Genomic DNA, 18,061 nt, shown 5'->3' on the forward strand with positions numbered 1-18,061 from the left:
TGGATAATATATTGACAATCGGATAAAACATTGTACTAAATAACCAATTGTTTCAGCATCCATAATATTGACCATATACACAACTTTAAATTAAAAAAAAGGAATAATTAATGTAGCTGTTAGGCTCAACTGGTGTCTTTGGTTCAATGATGTAATAGAACTCAGACATTTGGCCTCCAGTCTATAATCCCTCCTTAATACAGTTTTCCCAGTCTAAAGCCCCCTGACTCCTGTACAATTTACAGGAAAGTATATTGAGATCCAACCCATGGATTCAGTCTGGGTTACTTCTGTCATCTGTATCTTCTCTCTGCAGAGCTGGGCTGGATCTGACTGTTGCTCAAAATGGCTACCCATTTTGTACCCCTGATAGAACTCACTACTGATTGGTCAGGACCTTTCAGATTTTAACTGAGGCCTGGTCTACACTAGAAAATTAAGTAGGCATAACTAGATCACTATGTGTGAAAAATTGACACCTCTGAGTGGCGTAGTTTACACCTACCTAAGTCTCCACATAGATAGCACTTCTATGCTACAGGTTGCATTCTTCTCTTAAACTAACTACCACCTCTCGGAGAGGTGGATTACCTATTTTGACAGGAGAATCCCTCCCATTGGTGTTGGTAGTGTCTACACTGAAGCATTAGAGCAGCTCAGCTGTGCTACTGTAGCCATTAAAGTGTAGATATACCTTAAGAGAGTGTGTGTGTGTGTATACATGCAGAAATGTCAGTCCTTAATGAAGCCTTGCACACCCGTTTCAAAACAGCTATTGAAAATGGATAACAACTTCCTGCACTCCCTCATGTGCTGAAATAACTAATACTTTTCACTTACTCAAGGTTCTATGCTGCCACCTTGCCTTAGAACAAGTAGAATCAGTGGCTGTAATTACAGCAATACATTTTTGGGTTTTTTTTGGCTGAAAATAACCAGGCAGGGAAATGGGGGAGAAAAAGGGATTACATATGTAGCTTGGTAGTGTTTGTATCTAATGGTGAATAACAGATCATAGCACTTCAGTCCTGAAAAAGATACTGGAAACATTTTGGTTTTAAATTATTCCCTTACATCTCTATATTGCATCTATTGTTGTCTGTTAATGAACAGAAATGTAAGTAACTGTGATAACTACTCCTTCCTAAAAGAGAGACAGTTACTTGACAATGAATATCCCTGCAGTCATGCTGATAAGCACTTCGGCCTTCATCCTGGTAGTTTATCATACACTCAGATGTCTGTTGGCAGTGGTATGGGATTATCTCGGTGGGTACCAATACAACAAAGCATTCTGACTGGGTGTGAGTGATGTCATGTCCTGTGATTACTGATGGATGATCACCTTTCCCATTGGCAAAGAAGAGAAGAAAACAAATAAACTTGTTATTTAGCACAGTGTTTGCTGGTAAGATATGTTATCGGTCCCAGCATTTCACTGACATGTTTAATAGCTCTGACAATAGCCGGTTTGAGATTACTGTAGGGTAAAGTAAACAAAGGGGGATAGGGTGGGCTGATGCAGAACTCTTGGAGGAATTCCTTATAAGCAGGAGTTGCTTTCTAACCTCAACTAAACTACGCTTTCAGTATTTGGGAGGCTTTGGTATTCTGACTGGTGTGATATTAGCATGCAAAGTGTTCCCTTGTCCTTCATACATAATCTCTTTTAGCTAAAATAAGGGCTTTGTTCTCCCTTTCACACCACAGAACATCCATTAAAGACCATTGACCAATTTTGATGCATATTCCAGGTATCTCCCGGTAATAGATCTAGCCTGTGACGGACTGCTCCAATCATGTCCTCCTGTTGCAGTGGACCCCTGGGATGCAGAGCACTGCAGTTTGCTCCAGTGCCCTGGTGAATTGTGCCCTGAGATTTTTAACTAATTAAAAATCTTATTGGAGAATTCATCTCCTCTGACCCCCAAACAGATCAAGCATCTTAAGATTTTTTGTTTATTGAAAGCTGTGCAAGCTGATAAAAGAATCCTGTAAATTGAGCAGGTGGGAATGAAGTAATCTTTTTTTATATAAAATAATTAAATCACAAATAAATCCTTTTAAAAAAAACTTTAATTTTATTGATGAGCTCTGTTGCACATAATAGCTTGTTCTTTGATTTCTTCTTCCATCGGGCTGGTCCTGCAAAACAATGACTATACATTGGCCACATTTTCCCCTCCACATGTTAACCCAATTGAATTTTCTTACATTAAACTTGCTTCCATACACCTCAAGGGAAGGGGACATATATGGCTCTAAGAGGGAAAAAGTGCACACACAAAGTCATGAAATAGCCACTTGAGGTGTGTGTGTTTTTGTTTTTTTTTCTTCTTTCTTGGAGATGTTTTATGATAGGATCTAACCTTTTGGGAGTTCAGATGAAAGCAATGTCACTTAAGTGCTCAAGGCAGGCCCTTATTCTGCAAATACTTAATTGTGCTAAGCTTCCCACATATTGGCAGTCCCATTGACTTCAGTGCAATTTTTCATATGTACAAGCAAAAACGTTTAAAAGGTCAGGGCTGTGTTCTGAGAAACAAACTAAATATTGAGAAACTAACCAAAAAGGAGCAATCAAGAGAGAACATGAATGACTGCAGGTCTCTCTCCACTCTTAATCTCTGCCACTCGAAAGTGGAATTAAACATTCATACTAAAATTATTGATATCTTTCTGCTGTACATGTTGTTCCACGGGCATTGTTGTATTAACTTAGAAGAACTTAAAACCAATGCTTCCCTGAGTGACGGTATATGCGTTTGTGTTCCTCTATACATGCAATCACACTATTTCCCAATAGCACAAATGGTTGGTTGTCCCAATAGCACAAAATATGGCATGGCATGGCATGATGTTTCTTTCTTTTAAAAATTGACTTGTAGCACCATTAGATGGACAAACTTCTCACCAACAGGGTGTTAAATTGTTCAGGGATGTACATATTTGCAGTGATATTTTAAAATTTTCATTGAGGTTTTTTAAGAATTATTCACAACACGAAAGACCTAAAGAAAACACCTGAATTCCCATTGCTTCTGCATAAGAATCTGTACTTAATATTGAATACTGTAATACATGCTAGTGAATTTTAACATATTTTTGGGTCTCTATCTCCATGGCTGGATTATTCAGAAACGTGTTAATATGCAGTCCCAATCTCGTAACTTCACTGTCTGTTTCCAAGCACACTCTATCTTTAGAGCCTTCCTTTTTCTCCTGTCAAGACCTTTTTTATCTTAGAGGTTCCCAATATGAGTATGCTGTGACTATCTTAATTATTGTTACTGTGGCTGTAACAGTGTCGGGATGCAAAGGTTCTGTCTTAATATCATCATGATGGTAACATAGATCCAGGGTTGGTTGAAAATTTTTTGACAAAAGTTTTCTGTTGAAAAATGCAGTTTTGTTTAAACTAATGTATTGCTAAAGTTGAAATATTTTGATTCACTTAGTTTGACAAATATGTAATGTTCAAATATAGTTAATATTTTAATAGACAAAAAATGTTGAAATGAAGTTGAAGAAAAATAATTTCACCTTAGCAAAATGACATTTTTACCAACAAAATTATTTGACCTTATCAAAGAGAAAATTCAATAGTCCTAAATCCTTTCATGGAAATTCCAAATTATCATTTGTCCAATCTGATTCAATCTCATAGGGCTGGACTTGAGTGTAAGCTAGGCTTTTTTTGTTTGCCTATACAGTAACTTTTTGTTACATGTCTTAAACATAAGGTTTTGGACAGAAATAATTTAGTTTAGTTTTGTTACAGCACCAGCTGGTTTACTGTGCCAGTTTACAGCACCATGTAAAATAATTCATGTATGCAGAACCTTTGAAAAGCTTTGCTTCTGTTTAGTAAATTTTAGATTCTACCATCATAACTCTGTTTTTGAAGTCATGTTAAACAAATAATTGGCTCCCCCATAACACCAGATACCAGATCTGATGCATTTTTAATAGCTCATCGTTGCCCCCACCTCCAGTATCAATTGGGCATTTTTACTCAAAAATGTGTTTACTTATGTTTTCCATGGAGAGTGTCAATAGCATAAATTTTTTCCAAGTTGACAGTGGGGAGATGAAAAGAAAATTCCTTTGCAATCTAGAAGCAATAATCAACTCACAGCTTTCTGAAATCCCTCCCTATGCTGCATATAGCAACAGAGCGCTTTAGGATTCAGTACTGGAATCTAAGGTACAATTCATTAAAACAAGAGAATTAAACCACCCACCTGGACAATTCTCTCTCAGTTGTCCCTGCAACTCTTGCATGTCTAGGGCAAGTTAATGTTGGAGGGAAGATTTCCACCCTTCATGTTTTATAGTTTTAATGGATAAGAGAAGGATAGAGCCATGTTCAACAGTTAGTGAAAATTACAGGCTGTACCCAACTAGCAGTGATGGTGGACACAATATATGGAAAATTATTCAGCCTGTGTGTCACTTCCATTTATTCAAGGATTTGAAGATGCATTTGGATTATGTGGATTGGAGTGGGAGGATGATGAGAATTAATTACAAATATATAAAAAGGAAATTAGAGTTGCAAAAACAAAATTAAAGACAACTTTACACAGGGGTTGGTTATTTACTTAATTGTTAATATAGTGTGGTAACTTTGAGTTTTGCAGCATTCTGGGGTGATCAGTTTAAGATGTGTTCATTACAAAGATTTATTGAGCTAGATAGCACATGGAGCTGATGTTTCACTGGAATAGTGGTTTGCAAAATGTTTGTTTCCTTTTGCTGATAGTGGACTTTTCACCATCACTGGAGACCAGCCCAATATTATGTTTCTTCCAAATGAGAACCATTTAATTTTATGGCTTCAGAGTGGTAGCTGTGCTAGTCTGTATCAGCAAAAACAACGAGGAGTCCTTGTGGCACCTTAGAGACTAACAAACTTATTTGGGCATAAGCTTTCGTGGGCTAGAACCCACTTCATCAGATGCATGGAGTGGAAAATACAGGAGCAGGTATAAATACACGAAAAAATGTGATTTGCCTTACTAAGTGCGAGGTCAGTCTAATGAGACAATTCAATTGACAGCAGGATACCAAGGGAGGAAAAATAACTTTAGACGTGGTAATGAAAGTGGCCCATTTCAGACAGTTGACAAGAAGGTGTGAGTAACAGTAGGGGGAAATTAGTATTGGGGACTTAGTACTGACTTCCTGAGGAAACTACAATCCTTTGGTGATCTTCCAGAAAGCACAATCTGAGCCACTATGGATGTAGAAGCTCTCTACACGAACATTCCACACAAAGATAGACTACAAGCCATAAGGAATAGCATCCCCGATACCATCACAGCAAACCTGGTGGCTGAACTTTGACTTTTTCCTCACCCACAACTATTTCAGATTTGGAGACAATTTATACCTTCAAGTCAGCGGGACTGCTATGGGTACCCGCATGGGCCCCACAGTATGCCAACATTTTTATGGCTGACTTAGAGATCCTGTAGGTGTAGCATTGTTCTATCAAGCATTCTTAAAATTACAATAACCACCTGGTGAAGTGAAGAAACAGATGGACAGAGCCAGAAGGGTACCCAGAAGTCACTTACTACAAGACAGGCTCAAGAAAGAAAGTAACAGAATGCCACTAGCCGTCACCTACAATCCCCAACTAAAACCTCTCCAGTGCATCAAGGATCTACAACCTATCCTGAAGGATGATTCCTCACTCACAGACCTTGCGGGGACAGAACAGTCCTCGCTTACAGACAGCCCCCCAACCTGAAGGAAATACTCACCAGCAACCACACAACAAAAACACCAACCCAGGAGCCAAACACTGCAACAATTTCCGATGCCAACTCTGTCCACATATCTCTTCAAGGGACATCATCATAGGACCTAACCACATCAGCCATGCCATCAGGGGCTCGTTCACCTGCACATCTACCAATGTGGTATATGCCATCATGTGCCAGCAATGCCCCTTTGCCATTTACATTGGCCAAACCAGACAATCTCTACACAAAAGAACAAATGGACACAAATCTGACATCAGGAATCATAACATTCAAAAACCGGTAGGAGAGCACTTCAGTCTCTCTGGTCACTCAATAACAGACCTGAAGGTGGCAATTCTTCAACAAAAGAACTTCAAAAACAGACTCCAACATGAAACTGCAGAACTGGAATTAATTTGCAAATTGGACACCATCAGATTAGGCCTGAATAAAGACTGGGGGTGGTTGGGTCATTACAAAAACCTAAACCTAATTTCCCCAATACTAATTTCTCCCTACTGTTACTCACACCTTCTTGTCAACTGTCTGAAATGGGCCACTTTCATTACCACTTGAAAAGGTGGTAAGGCAAATCACATCTTTTCATGTATTTATACCTGCTTCTGTATTTTCCACTCCATGCATCTGATGAAGTGGGTTCTAGCCCACAAAAGCTTATGCCCAAATAAATGTGTTAGTCTCTAAAGTGCCACAAGGACTCCTTGTTGTTTTTTGTTTAATTTTATGAAATCTGTGTTGGGGTAATGATTCAGTTACTCCAATGTAATTTTTTAAAGCAAGATTGTTCAAAATAGAATGAGGCTTTCTTCCATTTCTCTTTTCTGTTGCAGATATTACTTTGAAGTGCTCTTTTTGCGTAAGCATTTCTTGACATTGCAAGGTGCAAATGGCTTTCTTTTGCATCACATCCAAGTATTTTTTTTTACTGTCTTGCGTAAAAGTGGCTAAAAACTAGTTAGATGAGTAGTTTTCTCCCACTAAAAACCTAGATCCTCTAAACAGAATGATGTGCAAGCATGAACAAAGCTGAGTAATCCAAGGTTGGTTGGTTCAACCAATTGAAGGTGCAGTCAAACATTCAGTGATTGAACAACCATTTGGTGAAATATTGCTTGAATGCTGTGACTGTTAGATTCTTGGCTGTGCACACTGATGTTAGTTTCATTACATAATAATGTAACATTAAGGTAATGTTGTGAACCAGTGGGTGGCAAAAGGGTGCCACAACACTGTGCAATTTTTTATCGTCTACCTGCTGATTGCTGCATATTAATACAATATTTTTGCCAGTAGAAGTGCAATACTACATTCTCCTACGACAAAATGAATCTGCTTATTCTGCCTCACTAAAAAGCAGCCAATTCTGACTTCAGTTTGTTTTAAATAAGCTGTCCAAGTCGGTGGTATCAGCAGAACAGAATTTTCCATTCATAATTTTTCTGGTAACCAACATTTAATATGCACATTGAGTGGGTTGTTAGAAATAACTCAGCAATCCTGTAAATGCATCTTTCCAGTTACTAACACAACACTACTTTGCACATATACTGCATAGCACTTTTCATCTGAGGATTGCAATGAGGTTTATGAACAAATTAATTCCCTTACACCCTCTTGTCTCAGTTCTATTGTGATATCTTTAATTTGCAATTTCCTTTTATAACCGTTAGAAGGTCTGCCTAGTGTGTAAGGAATAGATAGGACTTCGGATATAAATTTGTATTTCATTACCTATAGCTGCTTCTAATCTTAAGCAATACATATACATGTAAAGTATCAATGCCTTTATTCATGAGTCTAAAGAAATAAATAGCATCAAATGAGAAATTTGTCTTTTGGTCATTTTTTTGATACTGTGACAGTCCCACCAATTTTGCATTAGTAAGATTTATGTAGTTTCCCAGTGTGCTCATAGAAGTACAGTTCACTACAATGAAGCTTACAGTTTTGGAAAGCTGGTGAATTGTTTACAGCCCCTATAAATATGAAAGCAAATGTCAAAGCAGAAATAACTTTTGCTGTCATTTGGTTGTGATCCAAATGTTACCTTCACAATGATCAGAAAAAGCTTGATTAAAAAAATGCAGAAATACTTGCTTATTTCAGAATTTTTCCCTGCAAAATGTCATGACAGCAAACTTGTACAATGTTAGAATGTGATTATACTGCATATATTTATGAATTTTATTTTATTTAGTTTCCACACTGGAACAGAAAAGTGCAGAGGGGAAGATTTCTTAAGCAGCAACCTCTTCTACATTTGGTTGACATGTTAAGCTATTCATAGTACTAAAAAGAAAAAGGCTAGAATAAAAATCCACAAATACAAAGCTTGTCTCTTGCACCAACAGATGTTTCACCTGCCTTGTCTGTCAAACATCCTTGGACCAGCATGGCTACAACAATGCTGCAAATCTGAACACACTTGACATACTAGTTGTATCTTTTTTATCCTGAACAGTCTTATGTAACCCACTGAGTGCATGCTACAGATAATGTATTTGAAAGTGAGACACTGAGCATGTGGAGGAATCAGAGACCTAGAAAAACATTTTTTATAAGGTGTGATGTGGGGTAGAGACTAATCTAGTGATTGCCATAGGTAGCATTAGTTCTCTTCCTGAAAGACAACGACAGTATCCCCTTAGGCTGTGAATTGCCAGGGAGTTTATAAACTAAGGCCTGAGGGAAAGTGGACAGGTGTGGAGGAGCAAACGGTTTGGAGATGCACATCCTTTCCGGGAGGATTTATTAAAGGGATAGCCTGGTAAAGAGTAGAGGACAGAACTTGATACAGTACGGGTAGGAACCAAAGAGAAACAATCAAATGCAAGTCCCATTCAATTAAATCGTATAAATGCAGACTATTAAATATTGACAAATTTTTGTAAGTGCTCATATACAAATGATAAAGTCTAAATTAATAAAATGGGTGAACTTGAGTGCCTGATATTAAATGAGGATATTAATATAATAAACATCACATAAACTTGTTGGAATGATAAACAATGTGACACTGATACCAGGATTCAAAATATACAGTAATAACACAGTAGGTCACATTGGTGTGGGAAAGTAACTATATATCAGGGATGGCCAAACTATGGCTTACGAGATTTTTTACTGTTAAAGTGTGGCTTACAGAGACACCCCTGTCCCATCCCCCTTATTCTCCACTTACCAGATTTGAGAAGACCTCTACCTTGCAGTGGGGTTATGGGGTAGGGGCTTCTGCCCAGGTGTCTCATAGCTTTTGCGCAGTGGAGGGGGAGGGTCTTAAGGCATCAGCCCCACGGGGTGTACCTGCTCGACCTTGGGGCTTCAGCAGGAGTGGGGCTGAAGCCCAATAAGGCACCTCTTATGAGGCTGGAGCCCCGAGCCCCAGAAGGTGCGCCCGAGCTCTCGAATTTCTGAAGATTGTCATATTTAGCTCAGAGGGTCAATAAGTTTGGTCACCCCTGCTGTATGTGAAAGAATGCAGTCAAATGTAGTAAAAATCTTAAATGAATAAAACAGTACCATGGAATTTCTATCCATAGAAATTCCATGTTTGAATAAGAGTATAGAAGTAGGAATATACTACCAATCACCTGACCTGAATGGTGATGGTGATGGTGATTGTGAAATTCTCATGGAGATTAGCAACTACCAAAAAAAATAATAATAATGGGGGATTTCAACTGTCCCCAGATAGAGTGGATGGGAGGCAGAGATAAAAGGTCTAGACATAATTAATGACTGCTTCTTGGGGCAACTAGTCCTGGAGCCCACATGGAGGCACATAGGATCGGGTCCAAGAGTTAAAGTAGCTGAACCATTTGGTAATAAAGACTCGATTCAATTACATTTAAACATTCTTGATGTGTGTGTGTGTGGGGGGGGGGATACTAAAGAAACCCAAAACAATAGCTTTTAACTTAAAAGGGGTACTACAGAAAAAGAAGAAGGTTAGTTAAATGGAACAGTGTTAAGAGTGAAATGCCTGCAAGCTGCCTGGAAACTTTCTTAAAAACACTATAAGAGATGCTCAAACTATATATACAAAAAACCAAACAAACCCCCAAACAAAAAAACACAACAGTAAGAGGACCAAAAAAAAACAAACCAACCAACCCACCACCAGACTAAACAGAGTAAAAGAGGCAGTTAAAGACAAAAAGGCATCTTTTAAAAAATGGAAGTCAAATCCTACTGAGGAAAATAGAAAGGAACATAAACTCTGGTAATTAATATGTAACAGTATAATTAGGCAGGCAAGAATGAATTTGAAGAGCAACTAGCAAAAGAGACAAGCAAACAGCAATTTTTTTTAAGTACAATCAGAGAGACCACTGACCAAGTGAGGTGCTAAAGGAAGGACTTGAGGAAGACAGGGCACTTGCGGAGAAGCTAGATGAATTATTTGCATGAATCTTCGCTGTAGAGGATGTGAAGGATATTCACATACCTAAGCCATTCCTTTCAGGTGACAAATCTGAGGAATTCACCCAGATTGAGGTGTCAGTAGGGAGGTTTTGGAACAAATTGATAAATTAAACAGTTATATGTCACCAGGAGCAAATGGTATTCACCCAAGAGTTCTGGAGGAACTTGAATATGAAATTGCATAATGACTACTGGTAGTATGTGAATTGTCACTTTTCTCAACCTCTGTACCAGGTGGCTGGTGGATAGCTAATGTAATTACAGGCCAGTAAGTCTAATTTCAATACCAGGCAAATTGGTTGAAACTATAGTCAGGAACAGAATCATCAGACATAGATGAACAAAATATGTTGGAAGAGTCAACGCAGTTTTGTAAAGGGAAATCATATCTCATGAATTTTATTAAAATTCTTTGAAAATCAACAAACATGCACAAGGGTGATCCAGTGAATATAGTGTACTTGAACTTTCCGGAAGCCTGTGACAAGGTCCCTCACCATAGGCTCTTAGGCAGTGTAAGCAGTTGTGGGATAAGAGAGAAGGTCCTCTCATTCATCAATAACTGGTTAAAAGATAGGAAATAAAGAGTAGAAATAAATAGTCAATTTTCACAATGGGGAGAGGTAAATAGCAAAGTCCCCCAAGGATCTGTACTGGGACCACTGATGTTCAACATATTTATAAATGATCTGGAAAAGAGGGTAAACAGTGAGGAGGCAATTTTGCAGACACTACAAAATGACTCAAAGTAGTTAAGCCTAAAAGGGAGCTCACAGAACTGGGTGACTAGGTAACAAAATGGCAGATGAAACTGGTGTTAAGTGCAAAGTAATGCACATTGAAAAACATAATCCCAACTCCAGATACAACATGATGCAGTCTAAATTAGTTACTACTCAAGAAAGAGATCTTGGAGTCATTGTGGATAGTTCTCTGAAAACATCTGCTCAGTGTGCAGGGGGAGTCAAACTAACGATATTATGAACCATTAGGAAAGGGATAGATAATAAAACAGAAAATATGATAATGCCACTATATAAATCTAGGATACGCCCACACATTGAATACTGCATGCAGTTCTGGTTGTCCCATCTCAAAAACAAAACATTAGATTTGGAAAAAGCACTGAGAAGGGCAATAAAAATTACTAGTAATATGGAAAAGCTTCCAGATAAGGAGAGATTAAAAAAGCAGACTGTTCAGCTTAGAAAAGAGACAACTGTGGGGGATATGATAGAGGACTAGAACGTTAAGGTACAGCTTCCAAGAATTGTCCATGATTATCATGTCAGGAGAGCAGATTCTGTTTGTAAGTGTGGCATATCCCTCATGTCTCTTCTGAGAATCTTTCCTCTCCTATGGACTGAAAAAGTTCAAGTAGACTAAAAGAAGACCTGACAGCAGCTCCATAATGGAGGCTGCACCAGGGTTTTCCTTTTAATGGGAACTTTCTGGAAATATGGGCATATTTTTAGAAGAAATGGAAAGTCTAAATCTTAGTATATTTGTAAAGTAAAACACAGGAATGCTGCAGCCAGTCTGTCATAAGGTGGAAAGAAGAGCATGCAGAATGTGCTGAAATGTTAGGTGGCAAAGGGGCCTTGTATGCTGAGAAGATGGAAAAAGGATCATAGGATAAAGAGCCCCTTGGAACGTAAAAAGTTAAGATGCTAAGATCTGAAATTACAAGGTGATAATTTGAATGGGCACTGGAGAGAATTAGAAGTGGGAGAGAGAGGTGGCAATAGTTTTCAGTTGAGCAGAGAGACTAGGGAATTTGATTGAAAACAGGGTGAGCTAGAATAAAACAGAGAAATAGAAAAATAAATGAATAGAATAAAGGATCTGAAAACTCCTAAGTGAGCTACTGTGTGGTGAAGAATATAAAGGTTACTGTTTAACCGAGTGTGGAATAGAGAATCCAGCAGATATTAAGTCTGATTTTTAAACAGTTCATAGAAAAAGCCTCAGAACAATCTGTGCATGTCATGTTAAATACACAGGAATGTGATGGAAACCTTGATTGTGCCAAACTAAATAGAAAACAATAGGTTTAGAGCCATCTCCATTCTTCACTGTGACAAGGTGTTCGCTGAGCCTGTTGGTCAATCTGTGTTCTTTTCCAAGTGAATATATGTAGAAATATCCTGCATAGAAAACAAAACATAATATTGTCAAGAAATACAGGAAGATATTAGGGTAGGATGGGCAGCACATAAAGAGCCCAAGGGCCGTTTGGTTAAGGTGGATTGCATGAGTAATTCATGAACTGACTGTTGCTTTTATTAATGCTGGGGAATGGGTATTATAGTACAAATATTGGAGCAACTGTTCATTATGCCTCATCTAACATTTGTGCATCCAGGGAAAAATATAAGTCCCATCAGTTCTAAGGACACTAAAAGAGGTAAAAATCCCATGAAACATTTGTGTGTAGAGGTGAGCAAAGGAACAGGTTTTTTTGGCCATATTTACATAAATTTCTCATTTTCACTTGACTTGGTTTTTGGTATCTGAAAGTTGTGTATAGCCTAAACTTGGGCAATTCAAATTCAGATACATTGATATATCCAAACTGTGTGACTTTGAGACAGGTTATGCAGATAAATGGATGAACAAAATGTCACTTCTGAATTCACACATTTCTCTGAACCGAAAATTGTCACATTTAACCCATATCCATATGTATTACTTGAAATTTGGAACCACTCCTAAAAAGGGGTTTTATTCAGGTTAGATAAACCTCCAAAAATTCAGAAGCTAACTGTAACCTTAGCTAGAATTTTGGAGGTCATTCTGCCCACACCTGTGTCATAATGGCTCTCAGCAGCTCTCCTTCTGTGGCACTTTGTGTGTCAGGAAATCCATAATTTGCTCTGTGCTCTAAACCCTGGACTGATGACCTTGAAAGGCAGCAGATTGAAAGAATTCAGTTTCTTTCTCCAAGGTTCCCAGCAGTGACTTCCGCAGCTAATAGTTCTGACACTCATTTCATATTGCCTTAAATAAAATAATCTTTTATTGGTAACATTACAGGAATTGAGAGAAAATCATAAAAGCAGTGGGTAGAAAATTAAACTCATGCAAATACTCTGGAAAAATGAAATACTGTCATTTCCCTAAACTTAAAATATTGAAATATTTACTTTGATCTATTGTCTATTAGATTATTTTATTACCATTGTCAGGGATCAATATGGTACTCGTAGAGGACCAGTGAGTGCACACAGTCATTCTGACAGCTCTACGGGGCCTTTGAAATCACTGGGCCAAACTCAGTCCTTTGGTAAATTCACATAATACAATTTCATCTCTTACACCAGCATCCTCTGTGTCAAAAACCTCTGTTAGCATTTTATGGTCAGATTCCGTGATCTATTCTAAAACTATTATATCCATTGGGTGTCATCTACTTATTAGTAAGATCATATTCCTTTTGAAAGACCAATTTTGTTTGAGATGCCCTGGGTCATTGTGTCTTACCTTTTGCTTCAGCCTCCTTAACAATCCACAGATTACAATTTTGAAAATGGCCTTAGTTGAGAAGTTGATCATGTATTTCCTGCTAGTAGAGTTTCCACAGTAACAGTGAGCTGCTCTTTGGACCAATGCTATTCAATAGAAATTATTTTAGATGGGAGATCCCTAGTATATTTTTATATAAGACTATAAATCACGCAACATTCTGTCATTCTATCTATCAGAACCTGCTGACATTGCAGTATTGGTTAGAAATCTTATAAGAACACGCTTTCTCAATAGATATCCAGCTATTCTGCTTCCAGAGCCAGATTCAGCTGCCACACAAAAACTGTCATTATATTTGTTGCTTTTGGTTTCTGCCCCAGCCCCACCCCAGCTCCCGCTTTCCCACAGGGTCCCTGCTTGGCATAGTAATAGAATAAGGCTGCTGTCCTATGCTTCAGCTGGGCCTGCGTTTTGGCTTGAATGTTCTGCTCAGCTGCCTCTTTGTGAAAGCTCACTATACCGCACCGGAGCATACTTCATTTTACAAATGAGAGTACTTCCATTGAACTCTATGGGGCTACTCCTGTGCACAAAGTTAATTGCTTGCAGGATCAAGGCCTTTTGCTGGATTATGATAACAAGGGAGCGATAGGCTGGGAAATCCTAATCCCCTCTTTGCAGTATAATATTTGTTGCTTGTTTCTCCAGTATACTACTCTGCGTCACAATGCAGGATTATGACTTCAAATGGGGAATCAGCAGCAGATAAACTTTCTCTATTGTGAACAGTTTTACTGAGACAGGAAAGAGACAGACAGACAGAAAGATGGATGAAAAAAGAGCTAGTTAAAACCTGGTTGGTCCAGCGATTGAAACCATTTGTTGACAATCAAGCGATTTGCATTCTGTTCCCATTTCTGCTACTGACTGGCTGTCTGATCATGAATCACTTAGCCTTGCTACCCCTCCTCCTTATCTGTAAAATAGGGATCCATTTTACCTGTCGCACACGAGCACTGGGACACTTAGTTTGCTGCGTTTTGAGGTCTTCATGTGCAAGTTGCAAACTTAAATTAAGGCTGGTGACTTAGGTCATTCTGGCATCCTCACTCACATTTGGTACCTCACTAATGTCACACAGAAATCAGTGCAACTACTTAGCCAATAAGACATTACTAATTAGGAATAAAAAGTGGCAGAATCAAAGCCTCTTACAAAGGCAGTATCTCTAGACAGAGGTTTTTGAATTATACTTAGCATTTATTATTTGTTTCCAGTAGCACTCAAGTGTACGAGGCGCCGTAGAAACAAGACAGTCTCTGCCATGAAGAACTTGCATAATTTTACAAAAAATGAGAGGATAGAAAAAGTGGTCAAGATGACTAATCAAGATGTGGACAGACTATTCCCAGTTGCCCCCCAAACTTGCTATTGTTGGCTAATTTCTTGTAGGTGTAACAATATAAGTTGCTACTTCAGTTATTTTTGTTAATGTCGATTCCTCCAGTAAAGGACAGGGAGTCATGACTACTAACGACCAGATTAATATTTCTTTTTAAAAGTTGCCTTTGTCACTTAAGATTCACTGACTTAAATACTGTATTGATATAGTTACAACGCTGCAGTTAACATGCAGAACCTGAATACCAATGGATTACTGTGTCTCTACAGTATATCATTGTCCATGAATAAAGATTTGTGACTCATACAAATGCAAACTTAACACAATTATAAAGCGCTGTATGTCATCTTGTCCTCTTCCCACCTCTAATCCTCCTGACTGAATCGTGAATCTGTTAAAAAAGAGTGCTTTGTTTATTTTGGGATTGTTGGTAGAAGACAGCTAAATTGGCTGCTCGTGTCACTTTTTATGCTGAGCTATTTTCTATGAACAATCCATTTAAGATATTAAGTCTTGGTGCTTTGTAAAGTACTTGAAGGAATGACAGCCCCATACAGTGAGATATGCAAAAAATGTATTTTAGTAGTGCTGGCAGCAAAATGTATGGAGTGTGGAGGGGAGAGGGATAGCTCAGTGGTTTGAGCATTGGCCTGCTAAACCCAGGGTTGTGAGCTCAATCCTTGAGGGGGCCATTTGGGGATTGGTCCTGCTTTGAGCAGGGGTTTGGACTTAAATGATCTCTTGAGGTCTCTTCTAACCCTAATGAGCTATGATTGTATTCAGCAGGTTAATTAGAGATGTTACCAGCTGCTGAGGATGGCTCATAGCAGCATTCTGTATTGTTTCACAGAAATATATAAAATTGGGATGGTAATTTTTTGGCCACCTTCCTTTCCCATCCCTATTCCTAATGTTGGTTTTGCCCCAGAAGTATGGGATGATTTTTTGAACAATCACAGGCATACAAGGTATTAAAATAAATTGGGTAGTAAAACTGCCTTGAGATTCTCCCTGCTTAAGATCACTTGATATTAACTATCCATTGTGACATACAACTATCCTGATATGTCGCTCTTATAGGCAGGAGCTGTGGGTACTGTAACGATCTTGAGGTTGGTTAAAAAAAAACCAGTGAATGAGAGAGAAATACAACTTTACAGAAGCTCTCCAATTTCTTGGCTTCAATCATATGATGGGGTCAGAGGTTATATAAGAGCCATTAGCACTCAGTGACTTCAGTAGCTACTCTTAGGTGCTGATTCCTGCTTGATTCCCTATGGTCTAGAACAGCCAAGCCTCTCTGCAGGGAAATCCTAGGAACAGTCAAACTTGGAGATGAAGCTAGGTTATTTGAGTTACTGATGACCTCAAACCTCAGGGAGAGGATCTGTTTCAACTAAAAACAGGATGCCTAATTCTCTCTACTTTGCACCTTGTGTAATCATTCGTATCTTTGCAAAAAGAGTGTAAAACATTACCATTCTGCTGTGGTAGCATTTTACACCCACTTTGCACCATCTGCCTTGGGACTTCACAAACTGCAAAAGAAGTGGAAAATCAGGCCCAGTGTATGGAAATTCTCTTGAGAGCAAGTGGGAAATCCACCCACTCATGTGGCCCTAGCTTTAAGGGCAGTTTTGTACAAATGGAGTTGATTATTGTGGCTGTGATTCCAGACTGGAAGCTGTGATTGGATTTCCCCTGTGTGTGTCTCATCTGGGACAGTGATATTCGTTTGTAAATGTGTTCTATCAGGACAGCCTCTGGCAGACATGTGAGGGGGGAGTTGTCGTAATTGTCTAAACCTACACGAACTTGGATCTAGAAGCAAGAGGAATGTGTCATCTAGGCAATGAGAGAACTTGACCCTTGAGCGGAAAAGCTACTACGGTAGCTGGTAGTACCATGTAAAGGTTCTTAGACATCAATATTTTATCTGATTCACTGCATTCAGTTTGTATAAGTAATTAACCCTATCATTTGTATGTGAAAGATTCCTAGCGTGTGCCATGCCTCATGGTGCAGGGAGTGAAGGGAAAAGAATCCTGTTTCTTCTTCAGTATAGATTAATTAAAATGAATGCATTCAAATGTAGATTATTATTCGCATATTTATTGAAACCATTTCCCTAGAAGAATTTTTTGAACTACAGCTAATCAGACTCAAGCTATATGCACACAATGGAAAATGCTCATTTTTGATTACTTCTTTCCCTCCTTAGGGTTAGCAAGAGGCTGGACTCTTAATCATATTGGGATTTTGAAATTAACTTCTTGCTGTATAAATCTGTGGTCATGTTGTGCTTAGCTGTTATCCAGCATTACCTGTTGTCATTTTTTAAATGGAAAAAATGCTTTGAAATCTCCACATTTAATAGAACAGTCAAATCCAGTAGGTGTTTTAAAAGTCTCACCTCCTTTAGACTCAGATTCCTCAGAGAGGCAAGAAAGGGTCACCAGACCAGAGGAGCGTAAGGGCAGACATTCAAAACACCATTTTGACAGTTGACAAAAGGTGACAGTACAGCTTCATAACCACTGGTGGACACCAGTCCAGTTTTTATGCAGTGGATACTGTTTGAGTCTGCAAAATTGACCTGAAGTCCTCATGAACAGGCTCTTTTTGCTTCTGTTGAGGCCTGTGACAGTGTGTGGAGAAGGTAGTAGGTGAGCCAGCCCTGTAATCACTTAGTCATCAACTCACCTGGAGATGGTTCATTAGGGATGTGCAAGCTAATTGGTTGATTAGGCTGGGAGGCTAGATGAGCCAATTAGGCCATCAGCTGATGGATATAAGGACACAGGAAGAAAGTACAGAGAAAATTAGAGAGAGAAACCAGGACTCTTCCCAGGTCAGTTGAGCTCAGCATGTACAGAGCTCTTCCCAGCCCTCTAGAAAAAGGCTGAAGGTATAGAAGTACTGTGTATAATATTGCTGCATGGGACTGTATTCGTGGTAGGGGTGGTGATGAGAATACAAATAAATCACAGGG

At 38.7% G+C, this 18,061-nt stretch overlaps 1 protein-coding gene across 9 annotated transcripts in view; it reads left to right on the plus strand.

The window, feature by feature from the left end:
- Positions 1-18,061, plus strand: part of GRID2 (glutamate ionotropic receptor delta type subunit 2) — a 1,103,852-nt gene that overhangs the window by 142,759 nt on the left and 943,032 nt on the right. Inside the window, exon 1 of one of the 9 annotated variants that reach the window (XM_045017703.1) lies at positions 17,900-17,977. The exons of the other annotated variants lie outside the window; for them this stretch is intronic. The gene's annotated coding sequence lies outside the window, so the exon portion shown is untranslated. Of the gene's footprint in view, positions 1-17,899; positions 17,978-18,061 lie in introns of those variants that run through there. 9 annotated transcript variants of the gene reach the window in all.

Source organism: Mauremys mutica, chromosome 5, assembly GCF_020497125.1.
Source record: "Mauremys mutica isolate MM-2020 ecotype Southern chromosome 5, ASM2049712v1, whole genome shotgun sequence".
Classification (NCBI taxonomy): Eukaryota; Metazoa; Chordata; order Testudines; family Geoemydidae; genus Mauremys; species Mauremys mutica.